At 38.7% G+C, this 18,850-nt stretch overlaps 1 pseudogene across 1 annotated transcript in view; it reads right to left on the bottom strand.

Moving 5' to 3' along the window:
* The window catches only part of LOC307101100 (heterogeneous nuclear ribonucleoprotein A1-like), a 93,490-nt pseudogene extending 75,278 nt beyond the window's left edge, over positions 1 to 18,212 (bottom strand). The window contains exon 1 of the transcript in view: positions 18,163 to 18,212. The product of the transcript in view is annotated as a heterogeneous nuclear ribonucleoprotein A1-like (transcript). The remainder of the gene's footprint in view (positions 1 to 18,162) is intronic.
* Positions 18,213 to 18,850: the final 638 nt, after the last annotated feature.

Below are 18,850 nucleotides of genomic sequence, written 5' to 3'. Positions count from 1 at the left end.
AACTCTTCACAATAGTAAAATTCATTGCAGTAATATAATTGTAATCAATTTTCTCCCTAAAAAATTAGCTATGTAGTACTGGATATTTAATAGGTAGACTTTAAAAATCTAGACATAAAAATTCACAATAATAAATATTTCCATATCTGGATCCAACAACTCAATATATTAGAATGGTGGTTGAGATAAGAAGGCACAAAGCAGTACTGACAACTATTCATCTATTCATTTAATGTCCTAGATGTTACCTTTCTCCCACAGTGGAGAAGTATATAATCTCTTTCGCTTCCTTGCTCTTTTTATTAGCATGAAGCCAGCTTTGCAGCTCCCAAAGCTGCAATCCAATCAGACACGCAGAATAATTCCCTGTTTCAATGCTTCTTCCTTTAGTCTAGTTCAGAATACAAATGCAGACAATATTGCTTTCCCAGAGGCAAGTAAGGAAAAAAATATTTTTCCTTTTATAGTGGAAGCAGAGAATAAACATTTCAAGATTGAAACCCATTCATCTGTAAACAGAACTGTCATAGCAGACATTTACTGAAGAAGAAAAAATAAGCAGAGATTATCATTTCATAGCCTGCAGTAGATTGAAACTAGTTAAAAAGCAAACACTTCTTTAGGCACACCATTTCCTCTGTCTGATAATGGGTGCTAATCTTTGTTTTGCAGTTCTTCTAGTTGCTTTGCTTTTGTTTTTAATGAACCCCATTTTACTTGCTCAACAGCCATATGTGGGTGAGAATGGATGGTGAGACACAATCGTTTACTGGTGTACTTTTATTAAAGCTCAAAAGCTTCTGGGATTGTGGTCTTTAGAGGCAGTTAAACGATTTCATTCTTTCTTCCAACTTCTTTCAGCGGTATCCTTAAGCTTTATAAACCCTCACAGAAAAGGAAAGTTCACAATATGCATAAAATAGGAACCTCCTGAGTTATTATTATTTAATGTGTATCTACAGGCCTGGGAACTTAGCATATTGATTTGTGCCTGTGCCTCCGTGCTCTAAAAATTGGGTGGAAGCTAAAGAGAAATGTGAAGTCTGGCTGGAGTGGTGGGGAGGGGCTCCATTGGTTAGAGCATCATCCTGTGCTCCAAAAAGTTGTGGGTTTGATTGTGCAACAGGGCACATTCCTATGTTGTGGGTTCCATGCCCAGTGGGGCATGTTTGGGAGGCAACCAATCGAAGTTGCCCTCTCACATTGATGTTTCTCTCTCTCTCCTTCTCTCTCTCTAAAAATCAATGAAAAGCATATCTTTGAGTAAGCATTAAAAATAATTTAAATAGTAAATAGCAAATAAAATAAAGAGAAATGTGAAGTTTTTGGCATGTTATCACAAGTGCCTCAGTTATTTGAAATCAAAAGTTACCTGAAACTGTTGCAGAAGACCAGAGAAAAACCAAGCAATGCTTTTAGAGAAAAAGAGTTACACTGTTTAATATGCTGGCGGACTCAGCGGAATAACTTCCCAAATCTGAGTAAAGGAACATGCAGGGAGCTTCTCTTTTATATCTTTCTGGGGTCTTTGTCCTGCAAATATGGATTATGCTTCTGGTCTTTTCACAGGTTTTGCACAAAGGCCCCAGGTATTGGGGGTCTTGAGACCATACCTGATGGTCTGGCCTGGCACCAACATTAATAACGCCCCCCTCCGGGGCTATGCACTGTTCATCGTTTATGGCCTCTGTGAAATGTGAGCATTTAGATAACACGTTCTGCAAGACCGGTTTCTGGGAAAGAGGCAGTGACTTAACTGTAGGTTATCAAGAATGTACACTGGGCTTGCTGGCACAGATTCAGATTGCTAGCCCCCCAAAATAACAGGGCTATATTGGAATTAGTCCTTTTTAGCCTTCCCAAAACTACTTTCAGGAGAGGAAGTAGGATAATCTCTTAGCTCTAAGCTGGTTAAAAAATCATACTGAGCCGAGAGATCACAGAAACAAACTGGCATGAAATAGAGCATGGGATTTGGAGTTATAAATCTGGAATACTTACTCAATTTCATGAGAGCTGCTTAACCTTAAGCTAACAATTATGAGCCTCAGTTTCTGCACATAGAAAAAAGAGGCAGCAATACTCTCTACTGAGCTTACCTCACAGTACCACAGCTAGAAGAATCTGAGAGAACATAAATGAAAACCTTCATAAACTATAGTTATGAGGATATTGTATAAATAAAGGGGACATTTCACATTAGTGAAGAAAAGATGCATTAGTTAGTTAATTTCATTGAAGTAGTTGCCTATATATATATATATATATATATATATATATATATATAGAGAGAGAGAGAGAGAGAGAGAGAGAGAGAGAAATGAATTTAGTGCCTTAGTTAAACCTTTTAAATAATAATTAGAGTTTCATCCAAAACTTAAATGTATATATTTTAACCATAATGTACCAGAAGAAAATACTTTAATATATTTTTATAAACTTCAAGAAAAACTTTCTTAAACCAGACAAAAAATGAAACACTACATGAAAATACTTGCAATATATAACAATTTTCACACTGATGTATTTGAAGATATAGAAATATATAGGATATATCTTCTTTAAAAACTATAACACAACAAACATACTAATTGAAAATGGGCAAATAGGTGAACATATGTTTCATTGACAGGAAATACACATAGTATTTTAATTAAGTTTGAATCCTTTAATATGTAAATTGGGGATGAAGTTGTAAAGAAATTGTACTTCTATAATTTGCTGGGAGAGTGTCATTGGCATGTAACCATGAAAGGTAATTTGACTCTGTAAAAGTAGAATGCAACTCATTATTAGCTAAAAGAAATAACCATATAATTGCATAAGAAAGCATATACATGGGTATTCATCACATCTAGCTTACAATAGCAAAATATTGGAAAAATCAAAATGTTCATAAAAAAGAATAGCAAAAAAACTATTATATTCAAATTGTGGAATATGATACAGTGACTAAAAATTATTAATTAGTTCCATATATAACAGCATGGAAAGAACTAGGAGTTGTGTTATTGAGTGAAAAGAGCAAATTACTGAGTGACATAAGTTAGATAACACCATTATATCAGAAGACATATAAAACAAGACAAGTGAAGTAAGCCCCAGGGTTGCCCCAGATTACTGCTTTGAGAGTTACCAAGTAATGGCTAAGAGAGAGGGAGTTCAACACCAGGCAGATTTGATTGAGTTGAAAGAAAGAGAGTTAAACATCCAGGGAAATCTAGAGAGCTGGAGTTCATAGGAGAGAGTACTGGATAGCAAAGAGCTTAATAGAGAGATAGTTCTGGAGAACAATATAAGGTTCCAGCTAGTAATCAGCAGAATACTGACCAGTGCATGCATTTGAGAATACTACTTGTAGAGGAAAGCATCATCCAAAAAAATTAAAGGGATCAGTACCCAGTGCTCATATAATGCTGGAAACAGTGAACCTTCCAAAAACTCATAAGGGAAAATTTCATAATTCATGGCTATTTGTTAGAATACTCAAAAGGGGTTTGCTTCAGAAATTAGGTATAATTAGCCCTAGATTAAATGCTGTTCTAGTTCCACCAAACATATTTTAGACCAAATAATATTTACTCAGAATAATCTCATTTCATAATAATGAAGGGGTTAATTCTTTGAGAGGAATCAACAATTTTAAACACTTATTTACTTATAACAGAGCTCCAAATGCTTAAAACAAAAACTGATAGAACTATAAGGAGAAATACACAAATATAATAAATTTATGTACTTCTCTTTTAATTATTAATAGAACAAGTAAGCAGATAATCAGCAAAGATAAGGTAGAATGAAAAACACTATCAACCTAACTTAATTAATTTTAGGGAACAATACACTCAACAAATGAATATACATTTATTTTTAAAGAACTACAGATAGAACATTTACCAAGGTAAACCATATTTAGGTGAGACTGTCAGTTTAACAACAGAGGTAAAAAAGGACACACAGTTACATTTGAATCTATATATATAAAACCCTAAGCAATTGGAATGCCAGAACAACCCGAACAACCAGTCACTATGATGCACACTGACCACCAGGGTTCAGACGATCAATGAAGGAACTGCCCACTGGTGGTCAGTGCACTCCCACAGCCAACCTCCCACGGTCCCTCTCCCTGTCTGGAAGGCCCCAGCCAGCAACTGGAAGCCAGCAGGAAGGCCTCGGCCGGCAGCCAGCAGCTGGCAGGAAGGAAGGCCCTGGCCAGCAGCCAGAAGGAAGGCCCCAGCTGGCAGCCGGAAGGCCCCGATCGACCCTGATCACCAGCCAGGCCTAGGGATCCCACTCATGCATGAATTTCATGCACCACACCTCTAGTTTTAAATAAACATTAAACGATATTACAAGACTTTATTTTTTTAAAACAGTTTTTGATTCATAACAAAATTGAAAGTAAAGAAGCATCCCATGTACTTCATGCCCCCTCCCTAAATGCATGTCCATTATTAACATCCTCACTAGAGTGGTTCAGTTATTTCATTAAATGAACCTACACTGATATTATCACTATCACCCCAAGTCCATAGTTTACGTGTGTTTACACTTTGCTTTGTACATTTTTTGGGTTTGGATAAATGTATAATAATCTGTATCTACCATGACAGCATCATTGAGAATATTTTCACTGCACAAAAATCCCTCTGTGCTCCCCCTACTCATTCCTTTCTCCCTGCTAACCCCTTGAAATCATTAATCTTTTTACTATCAATAATTTTGTCTTTTAAAGAATGTCATCTAGTTGAAATCATACAGTATGTAAACTTTTTATATTGGCTTCTTTCACTTAATAATACACATTTAAGGTTTCTCTATGTCATTTCATGGCTTGATAGTTTATTTCTTCTTCCATTGCCTGATGTACCACAGTCTATAAATTACATACTGAAGGACATCTTAATTCTTCCAAGTTATTTTATTTTATTTTATTTATTTTTAATTTAATAAATCTTTATTGTTCAGATTATTACAAATGTTTCTCTTTTTCCCCCCATAGCTCCCACCCCACCCTCTGCCCTTACTTCCCCCCCACCGTCCTCATCCATAGGTGTACGATTTTTGTCCAGTCTCTTCCGGCACCCCCCACACTCCTTTCCCCCTGAGAATTATCAGTCCACTCCCTTTCTATGCCCCTGATTCTATTATATTCACCAGTTTATTCTGTACCTCAGATTTTTAATTCACTTGATTTTTAGATTCACTTGTTGATAGATAGGTATTTGTTGTTCATAATTTTTATCTTTACTTTTTTCTTCTTCTTCCTCTTCTTAAAGAATACCTTTCAGTATTTCATATAATACTGGTTTGGTGGTGATGAACTCCTTTAGCTTTTTCTTATCTGTGAAGCTCTTTATCTGACCTTCAATTCTGAATGATAACTTTGCTGGGTAGAGTAATCTTGGTTGTAGGTTCTTGCTATTCATCACTTTGAATATTTCTTGCCACTCCCGTCTGGCTTGCATAGTTTCTGTTGAGAAATCAGCTGATAATTGTATGGGTGGTCCCTTGTAGGTAATTAACTTTTTCTCTTGCTGATTTTAATATTCTCTCTTTGTCTTTTGCTCATTGGCATTTTAATTATGATGTCTTGGTGTGGTCCTCTTTGGATTCCTTTTGTTTGGGGTTCTCTGCGCTTCCTGGACTTGTAAGTCTATTTCTTTCACCAGGTGGGGGAAGTTTTTAGTCATTATTTCTTCAAATAAGTTTTCAGTATCTTGCTCTCTCTCTTCTTCTGGCACCCCATAATTCTGATGTTGGTACGCTTGAAATTGTCCCAGAGGCTTCTTACACTATCTTCAAGTTTTTGGATTCTTTTTTCTTTTTGCTTTTCTGGTTGAGTGTTTTTTGCTTCTTTGTATTTCAAATCTTTAACTTGATTCTTGCGTTCCTCTAGTCTGCTGTTGTGTCTCTGTATAATATTTTTTATTTCAGTCAGTGTATGCTTAATTTCTAGTTGGTCCTTTTTCATATCCTCAAGGGTCTCGCTAAATTTATCGGCCTTTTCTAGGAAATTCTTGAAAAACCTTATAACTGTGGTTTTGAACTCTATATCCAGTCATTTGTTTTCCTCCATTTCTTTTGTTTGTAATCTGTTTCTTTGTCTCCTCATTTTCATTGTTTCCCTGAGTTGGTAGGGTAGCTTTGTGTGCTAGGTGCCTATATTGCCCAGTGAGTCAACCTCCCCAGTTACTTGAGGTGGACACTCTTGGTGCACCCCTTTGTGGACTGTGTGTACAGCCTTGTTGTAGTAAGTCTTGATTGTTGTTGGTATCACTGGGAGGAAGGAGGAATTGACTTCCAGGCCAGTTGGCTGTGAGGATCAGCTGTGTCTATGCCGGGAGAACTAATGTGCTGGAGACAGCCTTATGAGACAAGACTTGCAAAATGCAAAAACCTCTGTGCTCAACTTGGATGGGGCGGAGTCTCAGGACTGAGCAGACTCCCCCTGTATGAGCCTGGGTCCACAGGGTCTCACCTGGAACTGGGGTTCAGTGCAGTTGTAACTGGGGTTCAGTGCAGTCGGGAGCTTCCTTCTCCCTCCCGCCAGAGAAAGCCAGCCAGGCACTCAGCTGCCCTTCCTCTCAGGGCGTGTCTCCATACCTCAGCCCTTTGCAGCTCCTCTGATTCTCCGTGAGCTTTTATCTTTCCTTCTAGTTGTAGAATTTCCACTCAGCCAGCTTTCCTGTGGTTCTGGATGATGTCTGTTCTGTCTTTTAGTTGTAGTTTTGAAATTGTTGTGCGAGGCAGCAGTTTAGGTGCTTACCTATGCCACCATCTTGGTTTCTCCCTCTTCCAAGTTTTGACAATGCTCCAATGAAAAGACATAGGATAGCTGAATGGATAAGAAAACAAAACCATATACATTCTATATATGAGACCCACTTCAAATCAAAAGACACACACAGACTAAAAGTAAATGGATGAAAAAAAGATATTGCATGCAATGGAAATGAAAAAAAGCTGGGGTAGTAATACTTATGTCAAACAAAAGCTATAATAAGAGACAAAGAAGAATAGCACACAATGATAAAGGGATAAATCTGACAATAGATTATAATCCTTGGAAATATTTATGCAACCAACATAAGGACACCTAAATTTGTTTATAAAGCAAATCTTAATAAACATAAAGTGAGAAATCAAGAATAATACAGTTATAGTTTAACACCCCATTGATATCAGTGGTTAGGTCTAACAGACAGAAAATCAATAAGGAAACAGCAGCCTTAAATGACAAATTAGACCAGATGGATTTATTTGATATTTTGAGAGCATTTCACCCCAAAGCAGCAGAATATACATTCTTTTCAAGTGTACATGGAACATATCCCAGAGTAGACCATACATTAGGCCACAAAACAAGTTTTAATCAATTAAAGAAGATTGAAATCACATTAAGCATCTTCTCCAACCACAGTGGTATGGAGCTAGAAATCAGTTACAAGAAAAAAATGAAAAATAACACAAACATATGAAGGCTAAACAACATATTACTAAATGATGAATTGGTAAAAATTAGATCAAGGAATAAATCAAAACATACCTTGAAACAAATAAAAATACATTTATACAAAATCTATGGGGCACAGCAAAAGCAGTACTAAGTGGAAAATTAATAATGATATAAGCCTATCTCAAAAAATAAGACAATTATCAAATAAATGATCTAACCTTACACTTAAAAGAACTTGAAAAAGAACAGCAAAGCCCAAAAGGAGTACAAGGAAGAAAATAATAAAGATCAGAGAAGAAATAAACAAAATAGAGTCTGAAGAAATACAAGGCAAAAGATCAGTGAAAACAAGAACTGGTTTATTAAAGAGATAAGATTGATAAACCTTTAACCAAACTCATCAAGAAAAAATTAGAGAGGGCCCAAATAAAATCACAAATGAAAGAATATTAATGAAAGAATATTAATGACCACATAAATACAAAGAATTATAAAAAATACTACAAATAATTAAATGTCAGTAAATTGGACAATCTGGAAGATTCCAAGAAACATACTATCTTCCAATACTGAATTTAGAGGAAGCAGAAAATCTAAACAGATCTAGAACTGCCAACAAATTTGAATCAGTAATTTTAAAACTCCCAACAGCCGAAACCGGTTTATAGAGCATCGGTCTGCGGACTGGAAGGTTCCGGGTTCGATTCCGGTCAGGGGCATGTACATTGGTTGCGGGCACATCCCCCGGTGTGGGGTGTGCAGGAGGCAGCTGGTCAATGTCTTTCTCTCATCGATGTTTCTGGCTCTCTATCCCTCTCCCTTCCTCTCTGTGAAAAACCAATAAAATATATTTTAAAAAATAAATAAATAAAAACTCCCAACAAACAAAAGTTGTGGATTAGATGGCTTCACAGGTAAATTTTACCAAACATTCAAAGACAAATTAACACCTTTCTTTCTCAAACTATTCCAAAAATTTCAAGAGCAGGGAAGACTCCCAACCTCATTTTACTGGGCCAGCATTATCATGATTTCAAAACCAAACTCAACACACACACACAAAAGAACCCCAAACCATCCAATTAAAAATGGGCAAAAGATCTGAATAGACATTTCTCCAAAGAGGACATACAGATGGCCAATTGATAGGTGGAAAGATGCTCAATGATACTAATTATCAGAGAAATGCAAATTAAAACCACAATAAGATAACACCTCACCCCTGTCAGAATGGCTATCATCAGTAAATTAACAAACAAGTGTTGGCCAGGATGTGGAGAAAAGGGAACCCTTAATGCACTGTTGGTGGGAATGCAGATTAGTGTAGCCACTGTGGAAAGTATTATGAAGTTACCTCAAAATATTAAATATTGAATTGCCTTATGACCCAGTAATTCCACTTCTGGGAATTTATCTGAAGAAACCTGAAGCTCTAATTCAAAAGATTATATGTATCCCTATGTTCATTGCAGCATTATTTACAACTAGAGGCCCAATGCATGAAATTCGTGCAAGGGGGAGGGTGTGTCCCTCAGCCCAGCCTACACCCTCTCCAATCTGGGACCCCTCGAGGGATGTCCAACTGCCTGTTTAGACCCGATCCCAGTAGGAGCAGGCCTAAACGGGCAGTCGGACATCCCTCTCACAATCCAGGACTGCTCGCCTGCCTGCCTTCCTGATTGCTCCTAACTGCTTCTACTGGCCAGTCTGATCACCCTCTAACCCAGTGGTTGGCAAACCATGGCTCCCGTCGCCCAACCGACCGACACCCCCACTTCTTCTAACGCCACTTCTTCAAAATAGACTCTCCCAGGCCGAAAACCAACTTCTGTGCATGGACCACGAAGTTTCAATTGCACTGTACGTGCATGCCCGCACGTGGTATTTTGTGGAAGAGCCACACTCAAGGGTCCAAAGAGCTGCATGTGGCTCGCGAGCTGCGGTTTGCCGACCACTGCCCTAACCACTACCCTGCCAGCCTGATTGATGCTTAACTGCTCCCCTGCCAGCCTATTTGCCCCTAACTGCCCTCCTCTGCAGGCCTGGGTCCCCCCCAACTGCCCTTCCCTCCAGGCCCAGTCGCCCCCAACTTCCCTCCTCTGCTGGCTTGGTCACCCAATTGCCCCCAACTGCCCTCCTTTGCAGGCCTGGTCCCTCCCAACTGCCCTCTCTTGTTGGTCATCTTGCGGTGGCCATCTTGTGTCCACATGGGTGCAGCCATCTTTGACCACATGAGGGCAGCCATCTTGTGTGTTGGAGTGATGGTCAATTTGCATATTACTCTTTTATTAGATAGGAGGATAACCAAGATTTGGAAGCAGCCCAAGTATCCATCAGTAGATGAGTGGATAAAAATCTGTGGTACATTTACAAGATGGTATACTACTCTGCCAAAAAAAAAAAAAGGAAGAAAATTTTACCTTTTGCAATGACAACATGGAGAACACTATGCTAAGTGAAATAAGCCACTCAGAAAAAGACAAGCACCACATGGTTTCACTCTTAAGTGTAAATTTAATGAACAAAAGGAAATCAAGAAAAATAAAAACAGACTCATAAAGAGAAAGAAAGCAGACAGGACTGTTGGGGATGGGGAGTGTTGCAGAGGGATTGAGCCAAAAAGAAAAAAAAGAGAGAATTCATGGACATGGACAATAGTGTGGTGATTGTGGGGGGCATGAAGAAGGGCATGGAGTGGAATAGGGCATAGAGGAGATGAATGGTGATAGAAAAATTGAATTAAATTAAATTTTAAAAAGACATTCAAAAAAAAAAAAAAAGAAAATTATAGGCCAGTATTCCTGATTAACATAGATGGAAAAGTCTCAACATAATATTAGAAAAGCAATTCAGTAACACATGAAAAAGATGATATATCATGATCAAATGGGATTTATTCCTGGGATGTAGGTTTGGTTTAATAACTGAAAATCAAATAATATGACACACCACATAAACAAAATGAAAAATTAAAATCATATCATCATATCAATAGATGCAGAAAAAAAGGATTTTACAAAACCCAGTAGATATTTATGATAAAAACTCTCAGCAAAATGGGAAGAGAGGGAACATACTTCAACATAATAAAGGCAAAAAAGACATACTCATAGCTAACATCATACTCAACAGGTAAAACCTAAAAACGTTTTCCTTAAGATCAGAAACAATACAAGAACACCTACTTCCACCACTTTTATTCAACATAATATTGTAAGTCCTAGCCACAGCAAAAAGAAAAAAGAAATAAAATACATCAAATTGGAAAGGAAGAATAAAACTCATGATACTATATAACAGAGAACCTTAAATATTTCACCAAAAAAATCTACTGGAATTGATAAATAAATTCAGTAATGTAACAAGATACAAAATTAGTATTCAGAAATTGGTGGCTTTTTTTTTTTCAACTAACTATTGATTTTTTACAGAGAGGAAGGGAGAGGGATAGAGAGTTAGAAACATCGATAAGAGAGAAACATCGAAGAGCTGCCTCCTGCACACCCCCTACTGGGGATGTGCCCGTAACCAAGGCACATGCCCTTGACCAGAATAGAACCTGGGACCCTTCAGTTTGCAGGCTGACGCTCTATCCACTGAGCCAAACCGGTTAGGGTGGTTGCATTTTTTTATAAATTTTTATGGTTGAAAGTATTACATATGTCTCTTTTTTTCCCCATTGCATTTTTATATACCTGTAATGAGGTATCAGAAAGAGAAATAAAAAACCCATCCCATTTACAATTGCATAAAAAAATAAAATACCTAGGAAGAAATTTAACCAAGGAGGTAAAAGACTTATATTAAAAAATAATTATAAGACACTGAAAAAAATAACTAAAAAAGATAAAAATAAATTGAAGCATAAATCATGCTCATGGAAAGGAAAAATTAACATTGTTAAAATGTCCATACTACCCCAAACCATCTATAGATCTAATGCAATCCCTATCAAGATACCAATGGCATTTTTCACAGAACTAGAAAAAATAATAAAAAATTTACATGGAATCATAAAAGACCCTAAAGAGCCACAGCAATATTGAGAAAGAAGAACAAAGTTGAAGGTATCATGCTACCTGATGTCAAAATATATTACAGGACTATAGTAATGAAGACACTATGATACTGGCATAAAAATAGACACTTCTCCAAAGAGGACATCCTGATGGCTAATAGACATATGAAAAAATGCTTACTGTCCCTAATAATCAGAGAAATGCAAATTAAAACCATAATAACATATCATCTCACACCTGTTAGAAAGGCTATCATCTAATAAATCAACAAATTGTTCATATATGCAATGGAATATTAGTTGGCCATAAAAAAGAATAAAATCTTACCATTTGTGATAACATGGATGGACCTAGAAGATAATATTCTAAGTGAAATAAATCATACAGAGAAAGAACATTACCACATTATTTCATTAACATGTGTAATGTAAAGAATAAAATAAACAAACAAACAAATAGAAAAAGACTCAGCTGTATAGAGAACAGACTAAAAGTTTGAAGGTGCGAGGGGGCTGGGAGGCTGGGTGACAAGATGAAGGGATTAAGACGTGCAAATAGTTAGCTACAAAATAGTCAGGATGATGTAAAGTACAGTATTGGAAATATAGTCAATAATACAGGGTGTGGCCAAAGTAGGTTTACAGTTGTGAGTATGTGAAAGTTTATTCTTGTATTATTCTTTATTAATTATTGTATTATTCTCCATATGAGCAATTGTAAACCTACTTTTGCCCCATCCTGTAATATAATAACTACTAGAGGCCCGGTGCATGAAAATTCATGCACTGGAGGGGGGTCCCTCAGCCCAGACTGCCCCCTCTCACAGGCTGGGAATCCTCAGGAGCTGGAGGCGACCCGGCAAACAGGGGAAGGTGATGCCCCATCAGACCTCTGCTGCTGCCATTGCCAGCAGCACAAGCCTATGCCAGCCCTGGTTACCTGAGCCTCGGGCGGCCCTGGATGGCTGGGCAGCTGCCATCTGAGCCTTGCCTGCACCTTGGGCCAGCCCTGGGTGGCTGGGCAGCCACCATCTGAGGCTTGCCTGTACCTCGGGTGTTGGCTGGGCAGCTGCCATCTAAGACTTGCCTGTGCCTCAGGCCGGCCCTGGGTTGGTGGGGGACTGAGGGGACTGGGGGACTCCGGAGACAGGCACCTGCCACCCCAGCGGTGCTGAGGGGACTGGGCACCACCATCTTGTGGTTGTGTGCGCTGCCATCTTTGAGGGCATGGCAGTCAATTAGCATAGTCCCTCCTTATTGGCTGTGGGCACTGCAATCTTTGAGGGTGGGAAAGTAAATTAGCATATTTCCTCCTTATTGGCTGTGGGCGCTGCCATCTTTAAAGGCGGGGCGGTCAATTAGCATATTCCCTCCTTATTGGCTGTGGGCACCGCCATCTTTGCAACGGCATGGGGGTCAATTAGCATATTCCATCTTTATTAGATAGGATGTATGGTGCCAGGTGGGTACTAGAATTATCAGGGGGATCACTTCATAAGTTATAATTGTCTAACCACTATTTTGTACACTTGAAACTAATCCTATATAATAAAGAGCTAATATGCTAATTAGACCAAACAGCCGAACAACCTTCCAGACATCCTTCTGGATGACCTTCTGCACGAAGCCAGAGCTGGGTGGCCAGCCAAGGCAGCTGGGGCTGCGAGGGCTGGCCGAGGTAGCCGGGGCTGCGAGGACCGAGCCCCTTACATGAATTTCATGCATCGGGCCTCTAGTATAAAATAATATTGACATAAACTGTAAATGAAAAATAAAAAAAGAAAGAAAAAATTCCAACCATGTATAAAATTTATATTATACTGTGATCAAGTATTCATCTCCGAATGTAATATTGATTAAACATTTGAAAATTAATCACATTAACAATTTCATCTATATAGACACAGAAAAATATTTAACAAAATCCAACATCTATTTCTGATTTTTAAATTCTCAGCAAATTAGGACTAGAAGAAAATTTTCTCAACCTCAAACTGGTAATGGATATCTATTAATAACCTACAGCTAATATCAGACACAACAGTAAAAACTTGAAAGCCTTTGAATTAAGTTCCTTCCTAAACAAGACAATCATGTTGACTCCCACCACTTGCATTCAACATTATAAGGGTAGTCCTAGCCTTTGCAAGAAAGCAAGAAAAATTAAATGGCATCCACTTAAGGAAGAAAGATGTAAAACTATCTGGTGGCTAGAGGGAAGCTCGGGTCCTGGATGCCAGAGGGAAGCCGGTGCCGGCAGCTGGGGAAAGGAAGGCCTACTCTTGCACGAATTTTGTGTATCGGGCCTCTAGTTAACACATAACAATCATTTTATTTCTATTTACCAGAAATAAGCAATCAGAAATTGAAATTAAATATTTAATACCATTCATAATTTACCAAATGAATGGAATGTTTAGGGAAATTTTTAAAAATGCATGTAAGACTTCTACACTGAAAACCACAAATCATTGCTGAAAGTAAAAAAAAAAAAATCTAATAAATAAAGATATATGACTTGTTATTAATATGTCAATTTTTCCTGAACTGATTAATAGTCAACATAATACCAATCAAAATCCCAGTAAGCTTTTTGTAGGAATTGGAAAGTTAATCTTAAAATTCATGTGAAAAATCAAAGGACCTAGAAGAGCAAAGACATTTTAAATTTTTTTTGGATATTTTCTCTGTATTGTAATTCTTAACAATGTTTTAAAGAGTTAAATGCTTAACAGTATAAATTGTTAAGATAAAGCTTTGTTTTTCCTGTTTCTTCCAGGAAACAGGAAACCAATAGGAGAGTAGAGATTGTTGGTTATACCTATCAGAGCAAATATATCAGGACAGAGGAGTAAAATGGATCAAGGTCAAATAAAATAGTTATAAACTTAAAAAGTTAAAATCAGGGCATAATATAAAAAATCCGAGTTTTAGTAAGCCTTTTTTCTTTCTTCTGTACAATCTTTCTTTTTCTGTTTTGTATACATACATGCTTCTGAACACTGCATGGGGAGAAAACAGGGGAGGCAGGTTTTCATTGTCTTAATGCTTCATTTTGCTACTGCTTCTGTATGTTTTCCCAAATTTTGAAAACTACCAAGTGAATTACATAATCTGGGTTTTTTTCTTTCTGGTAGTAAAAACAGTAATAACAACAATTACTACTTTTGTTAATTTAAATTGCATGACCTATGATGTCCCAAAAGTCCTAATTGGCTTGTAATATCCCAGTTTCTCTTCAGACAGTCCCTCTCTCTCACTCTCCATTCTCCCCTCTTCCTCTCACCTTCTGTTTCAATCTATCTTTTTCTCTTTCTCCTTCTGGCTTTCAGCACCTCTGGAGTAATACATTTCTTGGTCTCCAACCTGCCTGTGCTGTAATAAGCTCCCTCCTTTCTATGCCCCCAGAACTCTGTACCCATGGCCACCCTGCATTTATTTGATTGTACTGGAGAACAGATCTTTATATGTCAAAGTCTTCTAATAGTTTATGAGTTCTTTAGTGACTGGACACTTTTCATGTTTTTATTACCTGTGTTTAGCAGAATGCTTGCCTCTTAATACTTAGTTTCTGCTTACTGAACTAAAGATGTAATTCCCTTAGTAATTTCTGTAAATACAACATTTGTTCCTTGGTACAGAATAAGACACCAGGGAATTTGCAATTTTAGATATGTCATGCAAGCAGAGAGAGATGAAATGATTTTGTGAAATTAAAATTAAAAAACTTTCCTTGAGAAGCAATTATTTCATGGAAACATACTCCAGGCCAAATAATTTTAGCCAAGATTACTCATTAGTGGAAAATAAAATGCTGATAAATCTAGAACATCAAGGTAGGTTATCTTTCCATCTAAATATGTATTATTACAATATTCCCAGTTGACAAAGTTGGAAGCCAAAACTACAACAACTTGTGTGATCCTTAATTTTCTCCCTTTTCCTCACCCCCCTCCTCATTTCAAGCTATGACCTTATTTCAACTTTTTAGATATTTTTTTCTTTAGATACCTTCTTGATGATACAGGATATCCTTAGGTTTTTGCTTTTGACTCAAACTGAGAATAAGTTTAGGAGGTGGGTTTATGCTATTTACATATCTTGCTATGAAAGAAGTTTGTTTTTTTTTTACTTTGTTTACTTTGTCCCAAAAAGAAGTTTCTTGACTTTTACTTTTAAAAAGTTATTTTATATTTTCTTATTTTAATACTTTGGTTTCTATATTTTGCTAACTGAACTGATCCTGTCTTGTTTGGTTTATTTATGCATTTATTAAATATTTACTAAGTGCCTGCTATTTGTGGGTAGCACTATTTTAGGAACTGGAACCATAAGAGTGAATCAAATAGACAAAAGTTGCCTTTTACTAATGATAATGTGGAATCCTATCTAATAAAGAGGGGATATGCTAATTGATCATCACACCCTCACAAAGATTGCACACAGCTCCCAAAGACAATAAGGAGGGAATATGCTAATTGACTGCCACATCCTCAAAGATGGCGGCGCCCACAGCCACAAGATGGTGGTGCCCAGTCCCCTCAGCCCTGCCGGGGTGGCAGGTGCATGGCACGGCTGGGTCCGCCCATAGGCGGGTCCGGCCGCTTTGTGCGCCTGCCTCCATAGTCCCCCAGTCCCCTCAGCCCCCCAGCTGCACAGGGCCGGCTCAAGGCACAGACAAGCCTCAATGGCAGCTGCCCAGCCACCCAGGACTGGCCCGAGGTTCAGGAAAGCCTCAGATGGCGGCTGCCCAGCCACCCAGGACAGCCCGAGACTCAGGTAACCAGGGCCAGCTGAGGCTTGCGCTGCTGGCAGGGCAGCAGCAGATATGTGATGGGGGTGTTGCGATCGCTGGGTCGCCTCCTGCCCCTGAGGGCTCATGGACTGTGAGAGGGGGCAGGCTGGGCCGGCGGGATGGAGGGGTCTCAGGCAGTGGACCGACTGACCCTGCCCCCAAACAGGGTGGCAGTGGCAAATGAGGGCAGACAAGCTGGAGGGAAGGGCCGTGGGCAGTTGGCCATCTGTCCACACCCAGATTGGGATAGCAGAGACCAATCGGGGGTGGGGCCAGCCTGGGGTGGGGTTGTGGGAGGTTGTTCAGCTGGCCCCACCCCTAACTAGCGTGGGGGGCCTATTGGAGTGGGGGCTGGCCTGGGGTGGGGCTGAAGGAGGTTGGCCAGCTGCAGTGGGTATCATAGTGACTGGTTGTTCTGGTCATTCCAGTCATCCCAGCATTCTGGTTGCTGGCTTTTTATATATATAGATATGTTTTCCCCTTTATAGTAGTTAACTTTAAAATTTTATGTAGCCTTTGTAAAAGTCTATTTCTTAATTTATTTTCCTTTTATATATTATGAGCCCCATAACCCCAGAAGAAAGAGTTTAAAATTCACTTTTTTGTTGTTGATGGTTTACAATAGCAAATTTATCCTATATTTCTTAACTCTTCCACTTTAGGTAACAGCTATATTCTGCTAAGCCAGAATATAAAATTATTGACTCCATTGTCCTAACTCTCCTTCTGCTTCCATTCCCTCAGATACTGAGTTTCACTTTTATTTTGCAAGTTTTAAGTTGTCAAAATGTACACATTAATTTTTGTACACTTTTGTACATACTTACCTATATTTTAGTCTTTAAAATATTATTTTGTATTAGTTTTAGTTGTACAGAATAATGTTAGACAATCATATACTTCACAAAGTACTCCCTGGATAGTTCTAGTACCCACCTGGCACTATACATAGTTATCACAATACTAGAGGCCCGGTGCACGAATTCATGCACATTGAAAGGAAATTAATTAGAAGAAATACTTTAATATCACTATTCGCCCATTCTCTATAATAGAAGTGTCAACCAAATTCATGATTGTCAATGACAGATGGAAATACACATGTGTGATTGGTGCCAGCAAGAGCTTTATATATGTAGATACACTTGCTTAATTAGACCTGCTTTTTGATTTAGCTAAACTTTTTCCAGCCCAGTGACACACCCCAATTTCTCTTTCAGGTAATTGTCAGCAACACAGCAGTAAATATCAACATGAAGCACATTATTATTGTAGATCACCCAGGGAGAACAAAGGGTGACATATTTAACTGTAGCAGTGTTTGACTATATTCTGCCCAGTGAGAAAACCTGAAGTCATTTTCAAGTTCCACTATTTCTTACTTCTTTTCAGTCAGATCAAGTTTCTAAACTTTCTAAAGCTCCATTTTCCACCTAATGAAAAGAAAATAGGATTTCACCGAGTCTCCTATCTATCTACTCCAGGACTTCTGTGAGGATCAAATGAAATGAGGCACATGAAAATGCTTCACAGACATTTGGTTAAAGTGTAAAACATTTGCACCTGGATATAAAGCAAGTCGTGTTCATGGCTGAAGAAACTCCAAGGAGGCTAGTTGCTAGGGAGAGCAAGCTGGGCATTGCTACGTGATACCCACAGCCAACGTTTCTGGGCTGTGCTGGACTGTGGGCTGCATTTTGCACCATGAGTCTTGGCAGCATTGGCTGCAATTTGGTGGGATGTCAATCTTAGGTGGTAGTGGGGCTTGTGTCCCACTTGGGGGAAGCCGAATGTTGCTCTGTGGGTGCCAGGTAGGTAGTGCCATTTATTGTTAAATGGCCTGTCACTAGGGAGAGAAAGTCAGGTGTTGCTATGCGACATCATTACCCATTGCCCAAAGTCACCATTTCTGGGCTGGGCTGGGCTGTGGGTCGCATTTTGCGCATTAGGGTCTCAGAAGCGAAGGCTGCAATTTGGCGGGCTGTCACTCCAAGGTGGTGATGGGACCTGTGTCCCACTTGGGGGAAGCCAAGTGTTGCTTTGTGGGCACCAGGTCAATGGTGCCGTTTCTTTGTAAATGGCCAGTGCATGTCACAGCAGACCCTGCATTGAGTGTCTGCCCCATGGTGGTCAGTGCACATCATAGCGACCAGTTGGACAGTTGGAGGGACGCATGGCATATTAGCCTTTTATAGAGAGAGATTTTTTTAAATTCTTTATTGTTTAAAGTATTACATATAGTATTAACATATGTCTCCTTTTTCTCCCATTGACGTCTTCCCAGTCACCTCCACCCCCATGCATATGCCCTCCCCCCCTTAGTGTCTGTGTGCATTGGTTATGCTTATATGCATGCATACAAGTTCTTTGGTTGATCTCTTACCCCGCCCCTTCCGCCTTTCTTCTGAAGTTTGACAGTCTGTCCGATGCTTCTCTGTCTATGGATATATTTTTGTTCATTAGTTTATGTTGTTAATTACTGGTATATTTCACAAATGAGTTCAATCATGTGATATTTATCTTTCTTCAACTGGCTTATTTCACTTAGCATAATGCTCTCCATGTCCATTCATGC

This window comes from Cnephaeus nilssonii (genome assembly GCF_951640355.1).
Source record: "Cnephaeus nilssonii genome assembly, chromosome: 6".
NCBI lineage: Eukaryota > Metazoa > Chordata > Mammalia > Chiroptera > Vespertilionidae > Cnephaeus > Cnephaeus nilssonii.
This window is presented reverse-complemented; position numbering and strand designations above follow the sequence as displayed.